The 9,890-nt window shown below is 42.0% G+C and overlaps 1 non-coding gene across 1 annotated transcript; it reads left to right on the top strand.

The window, feature by feature from the left end:
* Positions 1 to 782: 782 nt before the first annotated feature.
* Positions 783 to 947, top strand: LOC115030507. The gene has a single exon (XR_003836100.1). It is a non-coding gene; the product is annotated as a U1 spliceosomal RNA (small nuclear RNA).
* The last annotated feature ends 8,943 nt before the right edge of the window (positions 948 to 9,890 follow it).

Genomic DNA, 9,890 nt, shown 5'->3' with positions numbered 1-9,890 from the left:
ACTAACTGTTAGAGCTTAAAGATCATTATGTTCAGCCCTGTCATGTTATGGATGAGGAGATGTCTAAGGGACATGAGATGGCTTGCCTAAGGTCACACAGAAAAACAGTAATCTTTTCCTAATGAGAACTTTCCCTCTGAAATATTTTGATGTCTTCAGTGCTGTTGACATTTCCTTGGAAAGAGAACAAATTTTTGAAATGAAATATTTTCTTCCAAGAGACGAGGTAGTGTGGATCTTGGCCTTGAGAATGGATAGAGCTTGTAGAAATAAACCTGCAGGAGGGCACTAGCAAAAGCCTTCCTACCTAGTGTGGCTTGATAGTTCAGTACAAATGCACCCTCTAGAAAGCAGCAAAGACTCACTGAGGCAGGTTGGTTCCTTCAAATGAAATTATCAAGTCATTGTATTCAATAATTATTTTCTGATTATTTCCTGACACCAGTGCACCCAGTTCTATGAGGAAATTAATTTACATGTAAAAATAAATTAACATGTATACACCACAGGCAGCATAGCACAGTGGTCAAAAACTGACTGTGGAGTCATCATACTTTCTATCTATAAGGTGTAACAAATGTCTTTTTAAAGAGAAAGGTGTATTGTTTATTTTTTGTGTCTGTGTGTAGGCCTGAGTGCAAACCTGTGCATCTTCTGCACACAGATGTCTGCAGAGACCAGAAGAGCTCATCAGATTTCCTGCAACTAGAGTCACAGGCAACTGTGAGCTGCCTGTTATCTGTGCTCTTGACGGCTGAGCTTCCTCTCCAGGCTCTTGAATAATACTTACCTGGCAGGGGAGATACCATGATCACGAAGGTGGTTTTCCCAGGGCAGGGCTCACCCATTGCACTTTGGGGTGTGCTGACCCCTGTGATTTCCCCAAATGCGGGAAACTCGACTGCGTAATTTGTGGTAGTGGGGGACTGCGTTCGTACTCTCCCCTGGGGGAAAAAAAAGACTTTAATGCTCTTTATAGTTCAGTTTCCTTATGGATCACTTGGGAGCTTACTAGTAGTTGTAATGAATGTTAGGAGTTTAATAAGTATCAGGTTCTGAGAGTATCTGACCTGCAGTCAAGACAATCTTGACTGCTATTTTACATGTAATCTTATAGGGTCAGATCCTAGTCCTGTGACATAGGTATCACTGTAAACTGAGGGTCAGGAACGGAAGACTGTTTCTCCGTTAGGGTATCAAAGATGTCTCAAGGAAGAGATGGAAATGGGTCTGAATCTTGAATGGTTAATTTATGTAGGAGTATGAAAGTCCACATGTTGAAAAGTACACATGTTGATGAGAAGCAGACAGGTTAGTTCAGTAGCTGGAGCAACTGGGGCATGTGTAGGACTGCAATGTCTGCGGAAGTCTGAAGCCCTAACTGAACCCATCAGATTGGTTTTAAGTACCAGACAGAATGTGCATACCTAAGATCAAGTCCCAGAATGGCTCATAAAATGATCAAACGACAAAAGGAGTAGAATAAAAATGAAGATCCCAGATTTGAGATATGGTGATTATTTCTCAGTACGGATCAGTAAAATAATCGCTTTATTTACTTGCATGGTTTTCTTTCATCAAAGGTCACATCATATACAGAAAAACAAACCCAGAACGTTTTGTTTAAAATCAGCATTGGGGATTGATTGTGCAAGCACTGTGCTTATTTTAAGAGTCCAAGCAATTTTTACGAAACGTGATGCACTTTATGCATTTAAACGAAAATATAATTAGGGACATTTTTTTCTTCAGTTGGGTAAATAGGTTCAGAACTTGAACTTTACCTGTGAATTCTTCTTCTGTTTCTTCCTCTCTCCTTTACTGGTTCATTTGTCTTTACTGGGCAACTGATGTTCGCTTTTCTTTAATTCTGACTTCTTCATACTTTAAATTTGGTTTATGTTTAGAGTTCACATTCAGCCATTCAGACTCCTAATAACCACTTGGCAGGGTTAAAAGAGGTAGTACAGATGACTTGGTGCAACATTCAGCTCATGATTGAGAATGCTGACGTTCAGAGGGAATGGAACTGCTTTCAAGAATGTAGTTAAAGACAGAACATGGATTAGATTTTTAAGGCATTATCTGAATGCATAAGTAATCCACAATTTGGAAAAGAGCTTAGCTTCTAAGAAATGGCTCATAGATCTTCAACATCACTCTCATGTACTCTTTCAAGATCTCAAATCCATGAGGTTTTTAGATGCCAATGGTAACCTTAAGATGTTGAAATCTAGTAACTTTCTTGCTGTGGCATAAATGTGTCTCCCCAAAATCAGTGTGTTAAGATTTGAGCTCCACTCCAACAGCCTTGGAAGGTAGGACTTCGGGAGTGTTGGGATCAAGGGAACTCTGAATTAATGAATGCTGCCATAAAGGGGTGTGGCAGGGCAGGTTTGACCCCCTGTGTTTCTTTGTCATGTGAAGATACAATGTCCCCTTTTTCTGGGAGATGCAGCATCAATGCATTGTCTTAGATCTGGAGAACAGCCCTCACCAGAGAGCTGAACCCACTGGTGCCTTGATCTTACACCTCCCTGTCCCTAGCACTGTTTGAAATAAATTTCTGTAGTTTATAAATTTTGGTCTTGAGTCTTCTGTTATGGCAGCATAAATGTACTACAGAGACCAAGACTGGAAGAAATGATGGGACTTGCCCAGTTTACATGGTTGGAGAGGGTCAGAGCAAGGTCAAGAATTCCAGTCAACTGACTCCTAGGACCACGCTTTCTCCCTGCACATGTTTATCCTCATTTCCCAAAGTCTCCATTTCAAGAATCCATCTCTTTACAGTCACATATACCGAAAGGAATTCTACTTCACAATGCCTGGAAGAACGTCAAGTGGAATGTATCCAAACCAAGAAGAAACCAACTGCTTAGTTTTCTTCTGTTCAGGTTGGTGTGTAGTAGGGATGGGGATGTGTGAGAGGGAGCAATTCACCGTCAGCAAGTTCTTAATTGTTTTATTCCCACAAAGTCCTTGCATTATTCTGGTGAATCCAGAGCCCCCACATAGTGAACGTAGAGTTGAAATCCTGTTGAAGCAAAACCTGATCTCACTAAATCCAAGGCCACCTATTTGCACTGCATTTTGGAACTATCTTGTTCTTCCCAGTTATAAAGAGGAAACATCTAAAACCTCAGTGGCCACATTGTGTGATGTTTATGTGTAAATGTATATACATTTGTGTGAAAGCATGATGCAAATTATTAGAAAAATACCAAAAGGCATCCACAGGGCTTCTCCCTATTACCTGTTGTTTCTCACCTGTCATGGATTAGACTCAGAATAATAGTAATCCAATTTCAAAAAAAAATTTCTATGCTTTTCAATCTTGCTGTCTGGCAAAATTGCTTGGGAGCTTTCAAAACAATATTGATGAAATTGATGAAGGGGCTCTGCTTCATTTGACTTGGAATACTGTCTAGACATCATGTTTTTGTGTTCTTTTAAACACCCAGATGACCAACATATAACCAGAGAAAAGAATTATTCATTTAGGCTTTTAAATACATTCTTTTTATTGCTGAGATGTACTGCTATTTTATGGCCATTTAGGGGCAGATATACTCACAATATAGTGTTCATTCAATTATCCTATGAGCATTCAATTTAAAACATACATGTTGAGGGCTTTCTGACAGGTGGATGGATGGATGGACTGTGGTAGACAAACAGATGAATGGAAATATCTAGTACCTAAGAGAAGAAGAGTGGTAAAACAAGAGTGCTGGCCAGCATAGAGATAATTACTGTCTAGTAAGTAGTTACTATTTCAAGGGAGGAATCCCAAAAGCCTCATGGGAGTCTTCAAGGTTGTGTAGCATGTAATAAAAAAATGAGGGTGGAAGAAGAATATTCCTTTGTAAAGAAAGATGTGATTAATTGAAAAGCTGCTTTGATAAGTTCACAATGGTGCATAAGATGCCTTGGGCTGAGTCTGATTTTGGAAGGTGGAAGTATCTTCTATTGTAAAATGGAGGCAGAGCACAAAGCTGAGAGCTATGGCAGAAAAGAGTCAAAAGCACATGTAGTGATGATTTCTTTCTGACCAAAACCAATGGTATATCAGGCTATTCTAAAACTTCTGAAAATGAAATCCTGAGCATTTTGAAAAGTAATTGTACCATTTAGTTAACTAAGAATTGTTGTGAATTGCTTTTGAATAGATTTGGTGAGAATGGAAAATAGTCAGTCACCGAGATTCACTACGAGAAGATGCACATGGGATTACTATATTACAGGCAGGATTGGCAGATAGAAGAACTGAAAGTGCAGAACCTGTGGAGGACTACTGTCTTCTAGACACACCCCGGCTATTGTAGTCATCCACTCACAGCAGCTATGGTCACCTGCGTAAGATAAAGCCAGCCAAAATTACTGCATAGATGGGGAGGTCCTCTCCAGATCCTATATCTAACTGAGGAGCGATTGGCAGTTGATAGCTTTTGGGGAAGGAGGGTCATCCATCTTGGAGGGAGCTTCCACAGTTAGGCTACGGCTGGCTAGGACTTTTCATGATCTAGGAAGGAAGCATAAAAGAAATAAAGGCATAGATTAAATAGAGATTCCACATATCGAGAAGGAAGATGTGGAAAGGGAGGGCAGTGTAAGGTATGTAATGAGTTGTTTGAGTATATGATGGGGAGAATAACCTGAAGCCACATCATAAAAGTCACGAATGCCACTATGACTGATGTGCACTCTGTCAGTAATGATGAGCCACTCCACGTGTTAAATGGAGAAAGATTATATAATCTGTCCATCTATCACTAAGATATATTGGAGAGCATATGTCCTCTGAATTTATCTCCTGGTTATACCAGTAATTGCCTCTGCCTCACAGCCTCTCTCAGCATTAGTTCCATGAGAAATGGCCATAATTAGAGCTACAGTCTACATTTGTTTCTGACATGCAATCACCAAGCAGACCAGGCTACCATGAATGCTTGGGGGGGTACTCATTTGAAGCTACACACACACACACACACACACACAGAGCCTTAAAACACTGTTGCTTTAAAACATTCCTCCCACTCTGTTTTATCCCTTGCAAAAGCATTGGACTTTATTCCCTCAAGGGAAGACTTCATCCCTGTGTCTTTTTCCAAATGAGTACATTTGTGTATAAGTGGGTGAGCTGACTTGCATGGTGTGATTGATACAAAGCAGTTTCACACTCATTTCCATTGAACCTTCAGAAAGATAATATCCTAAAAGGCAGGAGGTAAGCCATAGACAACACAGGGGCAGGGTGTGTGTGTGTGTGTGTGTGTGTGTGTGTGTGTACAGACCACTGGGAGGCTGCTATATTCCAGGTGAGCTATAGTGAACACCTTAGCCAAAGCAGTGGAAAGAAAAGCTGAAAATGGAAGGAAGAGATGAAAAAGAACCCAGAAATACAAACAAAGGGAAATTCTGACACCTGCATTTTGATCTCCTTGACATTGCTCCCATTTCCTCTGGGGACATGTCCCGGATAAGGGTGAAATCAGATGCTCCTTGGCAGTTTCAAATGACACCGCCCCTAACTTTCCATTGGATAAGAGATGGCCCAAAATAGCCTCTGGTCCCACAGTCGAGATGATTACTGAGACTCCGATTCCTATTCTGAAAACATGGGGAAGAAGCCAGGCATTTGCCCACTTACCCTCTCAAGCAGCTGACCTGGGGCATTAGCACCCTGGTGCCTGCTGACACAGTACATCTGCCAAATTCGATTAGCCTGGCTAAGCCAGGCATGTCCTGCATTGCTGCTAAAAGGAGCCCTCCAGGAAGGGGTTATAGGATTCAGAGATTTTATTTTTTCTTCTAAGTGTCAATCACTATGGCCCGTTTGGCAGTTTACGGTAGGGGAGGGGGACAGACAAAGGCAAAGAACATTTTAATGGTCACTTTTGAGAATAGGGAAAATCCTCCAAATAGTTATGATTGTTTTTGTTCTTCTAGTTGAACCTTTTAAAGCCTTTTGGAGGCCAACAGAGTAAGTCGGGCAGTAGTGAAATGACACTGGGGTGTGTTACTGGCCAAGAGCAGCTGATGACCTGGCTGTGAGGAACTCCTGTAGCTTCATTCTCTACACTGCTAGGCCAAGGACCCTCATCTGCAGACTCAGACTCCTTGCGGCCTTTGTGCCTATATTGTTCCTGTTCAGAGATCCTGCAGGAGTTGATAGACCTTGGCCCAACAGTACAGGGTTAACCTGGACTCTCCAGTGTCCCATTATAACTCCAGAGGTTGATCTTGACTTCTAGAGTGACTGTTTCTTGTTGCTGTGGTTGTGCATGATCTTACGTTTAGTTTACTCTAGAACTGGGGTCCTGCTTGGCTAATGATCAACCATTAGAGTTCCATGATCGTAGTCATTAGCTGACTCAGAGGAAGCGGAACCCTGATTAATACTTTACCCTGAACCCACCACTGGGAAGACTTTTGGAAAATACAGTTGCCTGGGTTCCACTGTCAGGATTCTAATTTAACTTGCCCATGTTTGAGGTTGGCATAAGAACTTTTAAAGCTTCTTTGTGTGACTCAAATGTACATGTCAATATTGAGAGCCATAAGTTAAGATTGTAGCCTTTGTACAATAGGGATATTAGCTCAAATCTGACTGTATTATTTATTAACTGTGATAGCTCAGAAAACTTATGTAGGCTCCTGTGTTGTCAGTCTCCATGTCTATAATATTACATGGCCATCTGGTTTATATTTTACAGAGCATGGAAAGCAGTTACTCTGGTGTCTCATACACCTTAAGGATATACTATTAGAGTCTGTTCTCAAATTCTTCTCCTCGTTGGTGTTTAACTAACCCTTAGGACACCCATCCTTTACTGGCTTCTCACTGGATCATCTGTTTGAAGTCCATGGATGTCACTCCTAGGTTCGTGTCTATAGAAGATATATCACCCTTTCAGGCTTTGTGTCTGCTGAACCTTGAGTTTGGTGTCAGAACCTCCACCACCTGACAGACCTGGTTCTCGAAAAACTGGGAAATCAGGAAAGCAAGCCAAGTTCATCTTTTGGGTCAGTTCTAGTCAAGTGGAAGTGATTACACAGAACATAACCATGTGAAATATGAGTTCAGTTAGAACTTTGCAGAGAGGTATGATATATATGGAAGACTGAGGAGAGAGAGAGTAGGTGGTCGTGTCCAAGACTGTTGCAGACCTATCAGGGTTCGAACCATTGCCCTTTTTCTTCTCTACCAACCATAAGTACTAAATAATTCTGTAAAGTATTGACCTGGGCAGACTGGATGTGTTGCTAAGTGGTAGCGTACTTGCCTATTACACATGATGTCAGTCCTAAGTACCACTCAAAGAACACTGACTTTGGGAGGACTGAGCATTCCTGAGTTTAGGAAGTAGTTCTAAAACACTCACCTACCCAATCCCAGCAACTCACAGGAAGCCTTTCAGATCTGTTACAAAGTTGAAGGGATGACAGCTGTCTCATTTCTAGGTATTGAAAACAGCTGGCTCAAAGTAGAGAGAACCCTGCCCTAGTGTTGCTCAGCATAGAGCCAGCAGCATTGCATACACTTTGGGAGGGGCCTTCATGCAATATGAGCCTATTTGCCTGTTAACCCTTAAAAGAGCCAGTCAGTGCTCTTTTGAAGTTGAAAAGAATAAGAATCATTAGTGGTCTTCCTTTCTGATGGAAGCTCAAGTCTCTCCCGTCCCCGTCTCCCCCTCCCTCTCCCTCTCCTTTTTTCCTCCCCCTTCCTCTTCTCCCTCTTCCTCCCTCTTTGCCTTCCTCCTCTCCTCCCCCTCTCCCCTGTACTTTCCCAGTTTCCTTCATGTTCTTTTAATTTTGACAGGAGTTAGGATAGTGGCTGCAGATGCAGGCTACATGAAATCTAACCCTGCTCCATTACTCATAAACACTGAGAACTTTGGCAGAAATTTCCTTTGTGTCTTAGTTTCTTTGTATTGGTGCGACCAATCCATCATGAATTTTGTAATGTGGGTTACTCTATGCAGGTGTTAGGAGTGCTTATGGTATTCACAAGTTTTCTGTGATCAGGGATGGAATGGATGTTTAAGATGTGACAGGAGACGAGGCAGGATCTTCTTTGACCACCCTCATAGATGTGACAGTGATTCCGTTTCTCTTTGAGACATCATGAATTCATCCATCTACTGCTGCCTCAGCCCTTGCTATTTGTCTGGCACAGACACTTAGGGACAATGGTTAACATTTGAAATATGAATCCCAGAGAATCACCGTTTATTGAAGTTTTCTGTTCCATTTGCCCATGTATGTGGAGTGGCTACTGCTTAGCTGATGAGAAGTGTATAAACAGGAATTTGCTTTCTAGAAAAAAACCAAAGTAGTCTGGAGTGCCGCATAGACAACATGGGATCCTTCCCGGGAGCCACAGAAGGTCTATGCCAGGCAACAGCCACTTACCAGAATGTCCTCTAAGGATCTGTGATGTTTTCTGAGGCTTTTCTGTGAGCTCCTTGTTTTTTCCCTCAAAGCTTTATGTGTATTGCCTTATTTAATTTGCACAATATCCTAAGGTATGCATGTTTTAACCTGTTTTATTTATAAGGGAGGAAACATACATGATAAGGTGAGTGACTTTTCTTTAGTCACAGAGCTGTAATAGCAGGGGTGAAATTCAGACGCATGGGCCAGGCTTCAAACTCTGTAACCTTAATGGCAGTAGTGTCTGCCTTCTGATAGGTGAGAAGATGGGACCCAGAGGACACAGATCCTGGAGGGCATCAAAAGGGAAGCCAGGCATAAAATAGTATTAGGAGAAGATAGACTTATATGGTAAACAGATCTCTGACAGATTCAGGCCTGAAGAACTCTAGGTCAGGAATAATCCAAAGCTTGGAGGCTGGAATGAGGGTTCCAGGCCATGGCATGCCAATGAGCTTGGTCCCTATGCTGACCAAAGCGTCATTCAGAATGCCATCCCCACATCTAATTGTGAGACGCCTAGCTCTCAAGACAGCAGAGATCAGCTCAGTGTTCGGACATGGCAGAGAGGCATGCTGAGACGCGCACATCCTTGGCAAAGGTGTAATGGGAACCAGAAGTGAATTGAGAATCCGTTTTGTTACAAAGACTTCTGAAACCGGGACAGTGGGATGTAAATCCAGCACTTTAATGTGGCACCTGTCACCACAACTCAGTTACATGCTGGACTTCTTTCTGCCAGGCACCACGTAACAGGGCATGCAAGTAGGAAAGAAATAAAGCACAGGTTAGCAGCATTCTCTTGCTAGCTTCAAATTAAGTTTAGAACCAGGCAGAAAAAGTTCACCCCTTGACGTTGGTCAGCTTTGCCAAGGCATCTTTTTTTTTTTTTTTTTACATATTCGGTTAAAAATAAAAACTATATAAGCTGCATTTAAAGCGAAAAGTCTCTTGGGGGCTTAGCCACCACAACCTTTGTACTGACTGGAGGTGTCACAGCCTTGTAGCACTTGCCAAGTAAAAGAGGCTCATGAAAGGAGAGAGGCAGGATGTAGAACATCTCAAGGCGTTCTCCATCATGAAAGCATGTTAGGAATCTCTTTTGTAATCTCTTGTTAGTGTGGGTAATAGAGTAGGTAGAGTGCCTTAGGACTAAAATCTTACCCCAAGACACTCCAGCTTGACCTTCCCTAAGAGTGAGAGAAGGCCTTAGCAGAGGATCAGAGACTCAGAATGTCTTGGCACGCCTAGTTATGGCTGAATTAACCAGACTTCTTGGCTTTGAAGTTAAGTTTGCCATAATTCAGTCTTCCATATTGCCAATTGGGAAATAATTTTGGCCAACCTTCCTTCATCTTCAAATGCAGCTTGATGTCTAGAATATGCAGAGAGAGAGCAGGGGAGGGGAAAGAGAAAGAGAGAGAGAGAGAGAGAGAGAGAGAGAGAGAGAG

Source organism: Mus caroli, chromosome 2 (genome assembly GCF_900094665.2).
Source record: "Mus caroli chromosome 2, CAROLI_EIJ_v1.1, whole genome shotgun sequence".
Taxonomy (NCBI): Eukaryota; Metazoa; Chordata; class Mammalia; order Rodentia; family Muridae; genus Mus; species Mus caroli.
Note: the sequence above shows the minus strand (reverse complement) of the source record. Positions and strands in the feature narration are given on the sequence as shown.